A 12,264-nucleotide genomic window follows, 5' to 3' on the forward strand; every position below is an offset into this window, starting at 1 on the left:
CTAGGACCTTAAGATTTTGCATGAACCGAACTCTGGCAGCCACATTACACGAGAAAAAGCGATAAGTGGTAATTCGTAGTAAAAACCGCAGAAAACATAACGTTTTCTACATTGTTTTCGTATCGACGTAACTGAAAATCTTCACATTGGACGCATTACTCTCAGAAACGTTTACATTTATCGTCTGGCAACTAATGCAGCGTGATGACGTTTGCGGTCGCACCACTCTGTACGAAGTAGAAGCTTCAAAGTTGTTGCAGTCACCAAGAAAGAGGCACAGAAATTCAAGTTTTAGTTTTCGAAAATTCAGTTTTTGGCTGCTTTTGCTGCCTTGTAGTTGACCTAGGACCTTAAGATTTTGCATGAACCGAACTCTGGCAGCCACATTACACGAGAAAAAGCGAGAAGTGGTAATTCGTAGTAAAAACCGCAGAAAACATAACGTTTTCTACATTGTTTTCGTATCGACGTAACTGAAAATCTTCACATTGGACGCATTACTCTCAGAAACGTTTACATTTATCGTCTGGCAACTAATGAAGCGTGATGACGTTTGCGGTCGCACCACTCTGTACGAAGTAGAAGCTTCTAAGTTGTTGCAGTCACCAAGAAAGAGGCACAGAAATTCAAGTTTTAGTTTTTGAAAATTCAGTTTTTGGCTGCTTTTGCTGCCTTGTAGTTGACCTAGGACCTTAACATTTTGCATGAACCGAACTCTGGCAGCCACATTACACGAGAAAAAGCGAGAAGTGGTAATTCGTAGTAAAAACCGCAGAAAACATAACGTTTTCTACATTGTTTTCGTATCGACGTAACTGAAAATCTTCACATTGGACGCATTACTCTCAGAAACGTTTACATTTATCGTCTGGCAACTAATGCAGCGTGATGACGTTTGCGGTCGCACCACTCTGTACGAAGTAGAAGCTTCTAAGTTGTAGCAGTCACCAAGAAAGAGGCACAGAAATTCAAGTTTTAGTTTTTGAAAATTCAGTTTTTGGCTGCTTTTGCAGCCTTGTAGTTGACCTAGGACCTTAAGATTTTGCATGAACCGAACTCTGGCAGCCACATTACACGAGAAAAAGCGAGAAGTGGTAATTCGTAGTAAAAACCGCAGAAAACATAACGTTTTCAACATTGTTTTCGTATCGACGTAACTGAAAATCTTCACATTGGACGCATTACTCACAGAAACGTTTACATTTATCGTCTGGCAACTAATGCAGCGTGATGAAGTTTGCGGTCGCACCACTCTGTACGAAGTAGAAACTTCTAAGTTGTTGCAGTCACCAAGAAAGAGGCACAGAAATTCAAGTTTTAGTTTTTGAAAATTCAGTTTTTGGCTGCTTTTGCTGCCTTATAGTTGACCTAGGACCTTAAGATTTTGCATGAACCGAACTCTGGCAGCCACATTACACGAGAAAAAGCGAGAAGTGGTAATTCGTAGTAAAAACCGCAGAAAACATAACGTTTTCTACATTGTTTTCGTATCGACGTAACTGAAAATCTTCACATTGGACGCATTACTCTCAGAAACGTTTACATTTATCGTCTGGCAACTAATGCAGCGTGATGACGTTTGCGGTCGCACCACTCTGTACGAAGTAGAAGCTTCTAAGTTGTTGCAGTCACCAAGAAAGAGGCACAGAAATTCAAGTTTTAGTTTTTGAAAATACAGTTTTTGGCTGCTTTTGCTGCCTTGTAGTAGACCTAGGACCTTAAGATTTTGCATGAACCGAACTCTGGCAGCCACATTACACGAGAAAAAGCGAGAAGTGGTAATTCGTAGTAAAAACCGCAGAAAACATAACGTTTTTTACATTGTTTACGTATCGACGTAACTGAAAATCTTCACATTGGACGCATTACTCTCAGAGACGTTTATATTTATCGTCTGGCAACTAATGCAGCGTGATGACGTTTGCGGTCGCACCACTCTGTACGAAGTAGAAGCTTCTAAGTTGTTGCAGTCACCAAGAAAGAGGCACAGAAATTCAAGTTTTAGTTCTTGAAAATTCAGTTTTTGGCTGCTTTTGCTGCCTTGTAGTTGACCTAGGATCTTAAGATTTTGCATGAACCGAACTCTGGCAGCCACATTACACGAGGAAAAGCGAGAAGTGGTAATTCGTAGTAAAAACCGCAGAAAACATAACGTTTTCTACATTGTTTTCGTATCGACAAAACTGAAAATCTTCACATTGGACGCATTACTCTCAGAAACGTTTACATTTATCGTCTGGCAACTAATGCAACGTGATGACGTTTGCGGTCGCACCACTCTGTACGAAGTAGAAGCTTCTAAGTTGTTGCAGTCACCAAGAAAGAGGCACAGAAATTCAAGTTTAGTTTTTGAAAATTCAGTTTTTGGCTGCTTTTGCTGCCTTGTAGTTGACCTAGGACCTTAAGATTTTGCATGAACCGAACTCTGGCAGCCACATTACACGAGAAAAAGCGAGAAGTGGTAATTCGTAGTAAAAACCGCAGAAAACGTAACGTCTTTAACATTTGTTTTCGAAATGACGTAACTGAAAATCTTCACATTGGACGCATTACTCTCAGAAACGTTTACATTTATCGTCTGGCAACTAATGCAGCGTGATGACGTTTGCGGTCGCACCACTCTGTACGAAGTAGAAGCTTCTAAGTTGTTGCAGTCACCAAGAAAGAGGCACAGAAATTCAAGTCTTAGTTTTTGAAAATTCGGTTTTTGGCTGCTTTTGCTGCCTTGTAGTTGACCTAGGACCTTTAGATTTTGCATGAACCGAACTCTGGTAGCCACATTACACGAGAAAAAGCGAGAAGTGGTAATTCGTAGTAAAAAACGCAGAAAACATAACGTTTTCAACATTTGTTTTCGAAATGACGTACCTGTGAATCTTCACATTGGACGCATTACTCTCAGAAACGTTTACATTTATCGTCTGGCAACTAATGCAGCGTGATGACGTTTGCGGTCGCACCACTCTGTACGAAGTAGAAGCTTCTAAGTTGTTGCAGTCACCAAGAAAGAGGCACAGAAATTCAAGTTTTAGTTTTAGAAAATTCAGTTTTTGGCTGCTTTTGCTGCCTTGTAGTTGACCAAGGACCTTAAGATTTTGCATGAACCGAACTCTGGCAGCCACATTACACGAGAAAAAGCGAGAAGTGGTAATTCGTAGTAAAAACCGCAGAAAACATAACGTTTTCTACATTGTTTTCGTATCGACGTAACTGAAAATCTTCACATTGGACGCATTACTCTAAGAAACGTTTACATTTATCGTCTGGCAACTAATGCAGCGTGCTGACGTTTGCGGTCGCACCACTCTGTACGAAGTAGAAGCTTCTAAGTTGTAGCAGTCACCAAGAAAGAGGCACAGAAATTCAAGATTTAGTTTTTGAAAATTCAGTTTTTGGCTGCTTTTGCTGCCTTGTAGTTGACCTAGGACCTTAAGATTTTGCAAGAAACCGAACTCTGGCAGCCACATTACACGAGAAAAAGCGAGAAGTGCTAATTCGTATTAAAAACCGCAGAAAACATAACGTTTTCAACATTTGTTTTCGAAATGACGTAACTGAAAATCTTCACATTGGACGCATTACTCTCAGAAACGTTTACATTTATCGTCTGGCAACTACTGCAGCGTGATGACGTTTGCGGTCGCACCACTCTGTACGAAGTAGAAGCTTCTAAGTTGTTGCAGTCACCAAGAAAGAGGCACAGAAATTCAAGTTTTAGTTTTTGAAAATTAAGTTTTTGGCTGCTTTTGCTGCCTTGTAGTTGACCTAGGACCTTAAGATTTTGCATGAACCGAACTCTGGCAGCCACATTACACGAGAAAAAGCGAGAAGTGGTAATTCGTAGTAAACGTTTACATTTATCGTCTGGCAACTAATGCAGCGTGATGACGTTTGCGGTCGCACCACTCTGTACGAAGTAGAAGCTTCTAAGTTGTTGCAGTCACCAAGAAAGAGGCACAGAAATTCAAGTTTTAGTTTTTGAAAATTCAGTTTTTGGCTGCTTTTGCTGCCTTGTAGTTGACCTAGGACCTTAACATTTTGCATGAACCGAACTCTGGCAGCCACATTACACGAGAAAAAGCGAGAAGTGGTAATTCGTAGTAAAAACCGCAGAAAACATAACGTTTTTTACATTGTTTACGTATCGACGTAACTGAAAATCTTCACATTGGACGCATTACTCTCAGAGACGTTTACATTTATCGTCTGGCAACTAATGCAGCGTGATGACGTTTGCGGTCGCACCACTCTGTACGAAGTAGAAGCTTCTAAGTTGTTGCAGTCACCAAGAAAGAGGCACAGAAATTCAAGTTTTAGTTCTTGAAAATTCAGTTTTTGGCTGCTTTTGCTGCCTTGTAGTTGACCTAGGACCTTAAGATTTTGCATGAACCGAACTCTGGCAGCCACATTACACAAGAAAAAGCGAGAAGTGGTAATTCGTAGTAAAAACCGCAGAAAACGTAACGTCTTTAACATTTGTTTTCGAAATGACGTAACTGAAAATCTTCACATTGGACGCATTACTCTCAGAAACGTTTACATTTATCGTCTGGCAACTAATGCAGCGTGATGACGTTTGCGGTCGCACCACTCTGTACGAAGTAGAAGCTTCTAAGTTGGTGCAGTCACCAAGAAAGAGGCACAGAAATTCAAGTCTTAGTTTTTGAAAATTCGGTTTTTGGCTGCTTTTGCTGCCTTGTAGTTGACCTAGGACCTTTAGATTTTGCATGAACCGAACTCTGGTAGCCACATTACACGAGAAAAAGCGAGAAGTGGTAATTCGTAGTAAAAAACGCAGAAAACATAACGTTTTCAACATTTGTTTTCGAAATGACGTAACTGAGAATCTTCACATTGGACGCATTACTCTCAGAAACGTTTACATTTATCGTCTGGCAACTAATGCAGCGTGATGACGTTTGCGGTCGCACCACTCTGTACGAAGTAGAAGCTTCTAAGTTGTTGCAGTCACCATGAAAGAGGCACAGAAATTCAAGTTTTAGTTTTAGAAAATTCAGTTTTTGGCTGCTTTTGCTGCCTTGTAGTTGACCAAGGACCTTAAGATTTTGCATGAACCGAACTCTGGCAGCCACATTACACGAGAAAAAGCGAGAAGTGGTATTTCGTAGTAAAAACCGCAGAAAACATAACGTTTTCTACATTGTTTTCGTATCGACGTAACTGAAAATCTTCACATTGGACGCATTACTCTAAGAAACGTTTACATTTATCGTCTGGCAACTAATGCAGCGTGCTGACGTTTGCGGTCGCACCACTCTGTACGAAGTAGAAGCTTCTAAGTTGTTGCAGTCACCAAGAAAGAGGCACAGAAATTCAAGATTTAGTTTTTGAAAATTCAGTTTTTGGCTGCTTTTGCTGCCTTGTAGTTGACCTAGGACCTTAAGATTTTGCATGAACCGAACTCTGGCAGCCACATTACACGAGAAAAAGCGAGAAGTGCTAATTCGTATTAAAAACCGCAGAAAACATAACGTTTTCAACATTTGTTTTCGAAATGACGTAACTGAAAATCTTCACATTGGACGCATTACTCTCAGAAACGTTTACATTTATCGTCTGGCAACTACTGCAGCGTGATGACGTTTGCGGTCGCACCACTCTGTACGAAGTAGAAGCTTCTAAGTTGTTGCAGTCACCAAGAAAGAGGCACAGAAATTCAAGTTTTAGTTTTTGAAAATTCAGTTTTTGGCTGCTTTTGACCCTTGTAGTTGACCTAGGACCTTAAGATTTTGCATGAACCGAACTCTGGCAGCCACATTACACGAGAAAAAGCGAGAAGTGGTAATTCGTAGTAAACGTTTACATTTATCGTCTGGCAACTAATGCAGCGTGATGACGTTTGCGGTCGCACCACTCTGTACGAAGTAGAAGCTTCTAAGTTGTTGCAGTCACCAAGAAAGAGGCACAGAAATTCAAGTTTTAGTTTTTGAAAATTCAGTTTTTGGCTGCTTTTGCTGCCTTGTAGTTGACCTAGGACCTTAACATTTTGCATGAACCGAACTCTGGCAGCCACATTACACGAGAAAAAGCGAGAAGTGGTAATTCGTAGTAAAAACCGCAGAAAACATAACGTTTTCTACATTGTTTTCGTATCGACGTAACTGAAAATCTTCACATTGGACGCATTACTCTCAGAAACGTTTACATTTATCGTCTGGCAACTAATGCAGCGTGATGACGTTTGCGGTCGCACCACTCTGTACGAAGTAGAAGCTTCTAAGTTGTTGCAGTCACCAAGAAAGAGGCACAGAAATTCAAGTTTTAGTTTTTGAAAATACAGTTTTTGGCTGCTTTTGCTGCCTTGTAGTAGACCTAGGACCTTAAGATTTTGCATGAACCGAACTCTGGCAGCCACATTACACGAGAAAAAGCGAGAAGTGGTAATTCGTAGTAAAAACCGCAGAAAACATAACGTTTTTTACATTGTTTACGTATCGACGTAACTGAAAATCTTCACATTGGACGCATTACTCTCAGAGACTTTTATATTTATCGTCTGGCAACTAATGCAGCGTGATGACGTTTGCGGTCGCACCACTCTGTACGAAGTAGAAGCTTCTAAGTTGTTGCAGTCACCAAGAAAGAGGCACAGAAATTCAAGTTTTAGTTTTTGAAAATTCAGTTTTTGGCTGCTTTTGCTGCCTTGTAGTTGACCTAGGATCTTAAGATTTTGCATGAACCGAACTCTGGCAGCCGCATTACACGAGGAAAAGCGAGAAGTGGTAATTCGTAGTAAAAACCGCAGAAAACATAACGTTTTCTACATTGTTTTCGTATCGACAAAACTGAAAATCTTCACATTGGACGCATTACTCTCAGAAACGTTTACATTTATCGTCTGGCAACTAATGCAACGTGATGACGTTTGCGGTCGCACCACTCTGTACGAAGTAGAAGCTTCTAAGTTGTTGCAGTCACCGAGAAAGAGGCACAGAAATTCAAGTCTTAGTTTTTGAAAATTCGGTTTTTGGCTGCTTTTGCTGCCTTGTAGTTGACCTAGGACCTTTAGATTTTGCATGAACCGAACTCTGGTAGCCACATTACACGAGAAAAAGCGAGAAGTGGTAATTCGTAGTAAAAAACGCAGAAAACATAACGTTTTCAACATTTGTTTTCGAAATGACGTAACTGAAAATCTTCACATTGGACGCATTACTCTCAGAAACGTTTACATTTATCGTCTGGCAACTAATGCAGCGTGATGACGTTTGCGGTCGCACCACTCTGTACGAAGTAGAAGCTTCTAAGTTGTTGCAGTCACCAAGAAAGAGGCACAGAAATTCAAGTTTTAGTTTTAGAAAATTCAGTTTTTGGCTGCTTTTGCTGCCTTGTAGTTGACCAAGGACCTTAAGATTTTGCATGAACCGAACTCTGGCAGCCACATTACACGAGAAAAAGCGAGAAGTGGTAATTCGTAGTAAAAACCGCAGAAAACATAACGTTTTCTACATTATTTTCGTATCGACGTAACTGAAAATCTTCACATTGGACGCATTACTCTAAGAAACGTTTACATTTATCGTCTGGCAACTAATGCAGCGTGCTGACGTTTGCGGTCGCACCACTCTGTACGAAGTAGAAGCTTCTAAGTTGTTGCAGTCACCAAGAAAGAGGCACAGAAATTCAAGATTAAGTTTTTGAAAATTCAGTTTTTGGCTGCTTTTGCTGCCTTGTAGTTGACCTAGGACCTTAAGATTTTGCATGAACCGAACTCTGGCAGCCACATTACACGAGAAAAAGCGAGAAGTGCTAATTCGTAGTAAAAACCGCAGAAAACATAACGTTTTCCACATTTCTTTTCGAAATGACGTAACTGAAAATCTTCACATTGGACGGCTTACTCTCAGAAACGTTTACATTTATCGTCTGGCAACTAATGCAGCGTGATGACGTTTGCGGTCGCACCACTCTGTACGAAGTAGAAGTTTCTAAGTTGTTGCAGTCACCAAGAAAGAGGCACAGAAATTCATATTTTAGTTTTTGAAAATTCAGTTTTTGGCTGCTTTTGATGCCTTGTAGTTGACCTAGGACCTTAAGATTTTGCATGAACCAACTCTGGCAGCCACATTACACGAGAAAAAGCGAGAAGTGGTAATTCGTAGTAAAAACCGCAGAAAACATAACGTTTTCTACATTGTTTTCGTATCGACGTAACTGAAAATCTTCACATTGGACGCATTACTCACAGGAACGTTTACATTTATCGTCTGGCAACTAATGCAGCGCGATGACGTTTTCGGTCGCAACACTCTGTACGAAGTAGAAGCTTCTAAGTTGTTGCAGTCACCAAGAAAGAGGCACAGAAATTCAAGTTTTAGTTTTTGAAAATTCAGTTTTTGGCTGCTTTTGCTGCCTTGTAGTTGACCTAGGACCTTAAGATTTTGCATGAACCGAACTCTGGCAGCCACATTACACGAGAAAAAGCGAGAAGTGGTAATTCGCAGTAAAAACCGCAGAAAACATAACGTTTTTTACATTGTTTTCGTATCGAAGTAACTGAAAATCTTCACATTGGACGCATTACTCTCAGAAACGTTTACATTTATCGTCTGGCAACTAATGCAGCGTGATGACGTTTGCGGTCGCACCACTCTGTACGAAGTAGAAGCTTCTAAGTTGTTGCAGTCACCAAGAAAGAGGCACAGAAATTCAAGTTTTAGTTTTTGAAAATTCAGTTTTTGGCTGCTTTTGCTGCCTTGTAGCTGACCTAGGACCTTTAGATTTTGCATGAACCGAACTCTGGCAGCCACATTACACGAGAAAAAGCGAGAAGTGGTAATTCGTAGTAAAAACCGCAGAAAACATAACGTTTTCTACATTGTTTTCGTATCGACGTAACTGAAAATCTTCACATTGGACGCATTACTCTCAGAAACGTTTACATTTATCGTCTGGCAACTAATGCAGCGTGATGACGTTTGCGGTCGCACCACTCTGTACGAAGTAGAAGCTTCTAAGTTGTTGCAGTCACCAAGAAAGAGGCACAGAAATTCAAGTTTTAGTTTTTGAAAATTCAGTTTTTGGCTGCTTTTGCTGCCTCGTAGTTGACCTAGGACCTTAAGATTTTGCATGAATCGAACTCTGGCAGCCACATTACACGAGAAAAAGCGAGACGTGGTAATTCGTAGTAAAAACCGCAGAAAACATAACGTTTTCTACATTTGTTTTCGAAATGACGTAACTGAAAATCTTCACATTGGACGCATTACTCTCAGAAACGTTTACATTTATCGTCTGGCAACTAATGCAGCGTGATGACGTTTGCGGTCGCACCACTCTGTACGAAGTAGAAGCTTCTAAGTTGTTGCAGTCACCAAGAAAGAGGCACAGAATTTCAAGTTTTAGTTTTTGAAAATTCAGTTTTTGGCTGCTTTTGCTGCCTTGTAGTTGACCTAGGACCTTAAGATTTTGCATGAACCGAACTCTGGCAGCCACATTACACGAGAAAAAGCGAGAAGTGGTAATTCGTAGTAAAAACCGCAGAAAACATAACGTTTTCTACAATGTTTTCGAAATGACGTAACTGAAAATCTTCACATTGGACGCATTACTCTCAGAAACGTTTACATTTATCGTCTGGCAACTAATGCAGCGTGATGACGTTTGCGGTCGCACCACTCTGTACGAAGTAGAAGCTTCTAAGTTGTTGCAGTCACCAAGAAAGAGGCACACAAATTCAAGTTTTAGTTTTTGAAAATTCAGTTTTTGGCTGCTTTTGCTGCCTTGTAGTTGACCTAGGACCTTAAGATTTTGCATGAACCGAACTCTGGCAGCCACATTACACGAGAAAAAGCGAGAAGTGGTAATTCGTAGTAAAAACCGCAGAAAACATAACGTTTTCTACATTTGTTTTCGAAATGACGTAACTGAAAATCTTCACATTGGACGCATTACTCTCAGAAACGTTTACATTTATCGTCTGGCAACTAATGTAGCGTGATGACGTTTGCGGTCGCACCACTCTGTACGAAGTAGAAGCTTCTAAGTTGTTGCAGTCACCAAGAAAAAGGCACAGAAATTCAAGTTTTAGTTTTTAAAAATTCAGTTTTTGGCTGCTTTTGCTGCCTGTAGTTGACCTAGGACCTTAAGATTTTGCATGAACCGAACTCTGGCAGCCACATTACACGAGAAAAAGCGAGAAGTGGTAATTCGTAGTAAAAACCGCAGAAAACATAACGTTTTCTACATTGTTTTCGTTTCGACGTAACTGAAAATCTTCACATTGGACGCATTACTCTCAGAAACGTTTACATTTATCGTCTGGCAACTAATGCAGCGTGATGACGTTTGCGGTCGCACCACTCTGTACGAAGTAGAAGCTTCTAAGTTGTTGCATTCACCAAGAAAGAGGCACAGAAATTCAAGTTTTAGTTTTTGAATATTCAGTTTTTGGCTGCTTTTGCTGCCTTGTAGTTGACCTAGGGCCTTAAGATTTTGCATGAACCGAACTCTGGCAGCCACATTACACGAGAAAAAGCGAGAAGTGGTAATTCGTAGTAAAAACCGCAGAAAACATAACGTTTTTAACATTTGTTTTCGAAATGACGTAACTGAAAATCTTCAAATTGGACGGCTTACTCTCAGAAACTTTTACATTTATCGTCTGGCAACTAATGCAGCGTGATGACGTTTGCGGTCGCACCACTCTGTACGAAGTAGAAGCTTCTAAGTTGTTGCAGTCACCAAGAAAGAGGCTTAGAAATTCAAGTTTTAGTTTTTGAAAATTCAGTTTTTGGCTGCTTTTGCTGCCTTGTAGTTGACCTAGGACCTTAAGATTTTGCATGAACCGAACTCTGGCAGCCACATTACACGAGAAAAAGCGAGAAGTGGTAATTCGTAGTAAAAACCGCAGAAAACATAACATTTTCAACATTTGTTTTCGAAATGACGTAACTGAAAATCTTCACATTGGACGCATTACTCTCAGAAACGTTTACATTTATCGTCTGGCAACTAATGCAGCGTGATGACGTTTGCGGTCGCACCACTCTGTACGAAGTAGAAGCTTCTAAGTTGTTGCAGTCACCAAGAAAGAGGCACAGAAATTCAAGTTTTAGTTTTTGAAAATTCAGTTTTTGGCTGCTTTTGCTGCCTTGTAGTTGACCTAGGACCTTAAGATTTTGCATGAACCGAACTCTGGCAGCCACATTACACGAGAAAAAGCGAGAAGTAGTAATTCGTAGTAAAAACCGCAGAAAACATAACGTTTTCAACATTTGTTTTCGAAATGACGTAACTGAAAATCTTCACATTGGACGCATTACTCTCAGAAACGTTTACATTTATCGTCTGGCAACTAATGCAGCGTGCTGACGTTTGCGGTCGCACCACTCTGTACGAAGTAGAAGCTTCTAAGTTGTTGCAGTCACCAAGAAAGAGGCACACAAATTCAAGTTTTAGTTTTTGAAAATTCAGTTTTTGGCTGCTTTTGCTGCCTTGTAGTTGACCTAGGACCTTAAGATTTTGCATGAACCGAACTCTGGCAGCCACATTACACGAGAAAAAGCGAGAAGTGGTAATTCGTAGTAAAAACCGCAGAAAACATAACGTTTTCTACATTGTTTTCGTATCGACGTAACTGAAAATCTTCACATTGGACGCATTACTCTCAGAAACGTTTACATTTATCGTCTGGCAACTAATGCAGCGTGATGACGTTTCCGGTCGCACCACTCTGTACGAAGTAGAAGCTTCTAAGTTGTTGCAGTCACCAAGAAAGAGGCACAGAAATTCAAGTTTTAGTTTTTGAAAATTCAGTTTTTGGCTGCTTTTGCTGCCTTGTAGTTGACCTAGGACCTTAAGATTTTGCATGAACCGAACTCTGGCAGCCACATTACACGAGAAAAAGCGAGAAGTGGTAATTCGTAGTAAAAACCGCAGAAAACATAACGTTTTCAACATTTGTTTTCGTATCGACGTAAATGAAAATCTTCACATTGGACGCATTACTCTCAGATACGTTTACATTTATCGTCTGGCAACTAATGCAGCGTGATGACGTTTGCGGTCGCACCACTCTGTACGAAGTAGAAGCTTCTAAGTTGTTGCAGTCACCAAGAAAGAGGCACAGAAATTCAAGTTTTAGTTTTTGAAAATTCAGTTTTTGGCTGCTTTTGCTGCCTTGTAGTTGACCTAGGACCTTAAGATTTTGCATGAACCGAACTCTGGCAGCCACATTACACGAGAAAAAGCGATAAGTGGTAATTCGTAGTAAAAACCGCAGAAAACATAACGTTTTCTACA

This window comes from Schistocerca serialis, unplaced genomic scaffold (assembly GCF_023864345.2).
Source record: "Schistocerca serialis cubense isolate TAMUIC-IGC-003099 unplaced genomic scaffold, iqSchSeri2.2 HiC_scaffold_1351, whole genome shotgun sequence".
Taxonomy (NCBI): Eukaryota; Metazoa; Arthropoda; class Insecta; order Orthoptera; family Acrididae; genus Schistocerca; species Schistocerca serialis.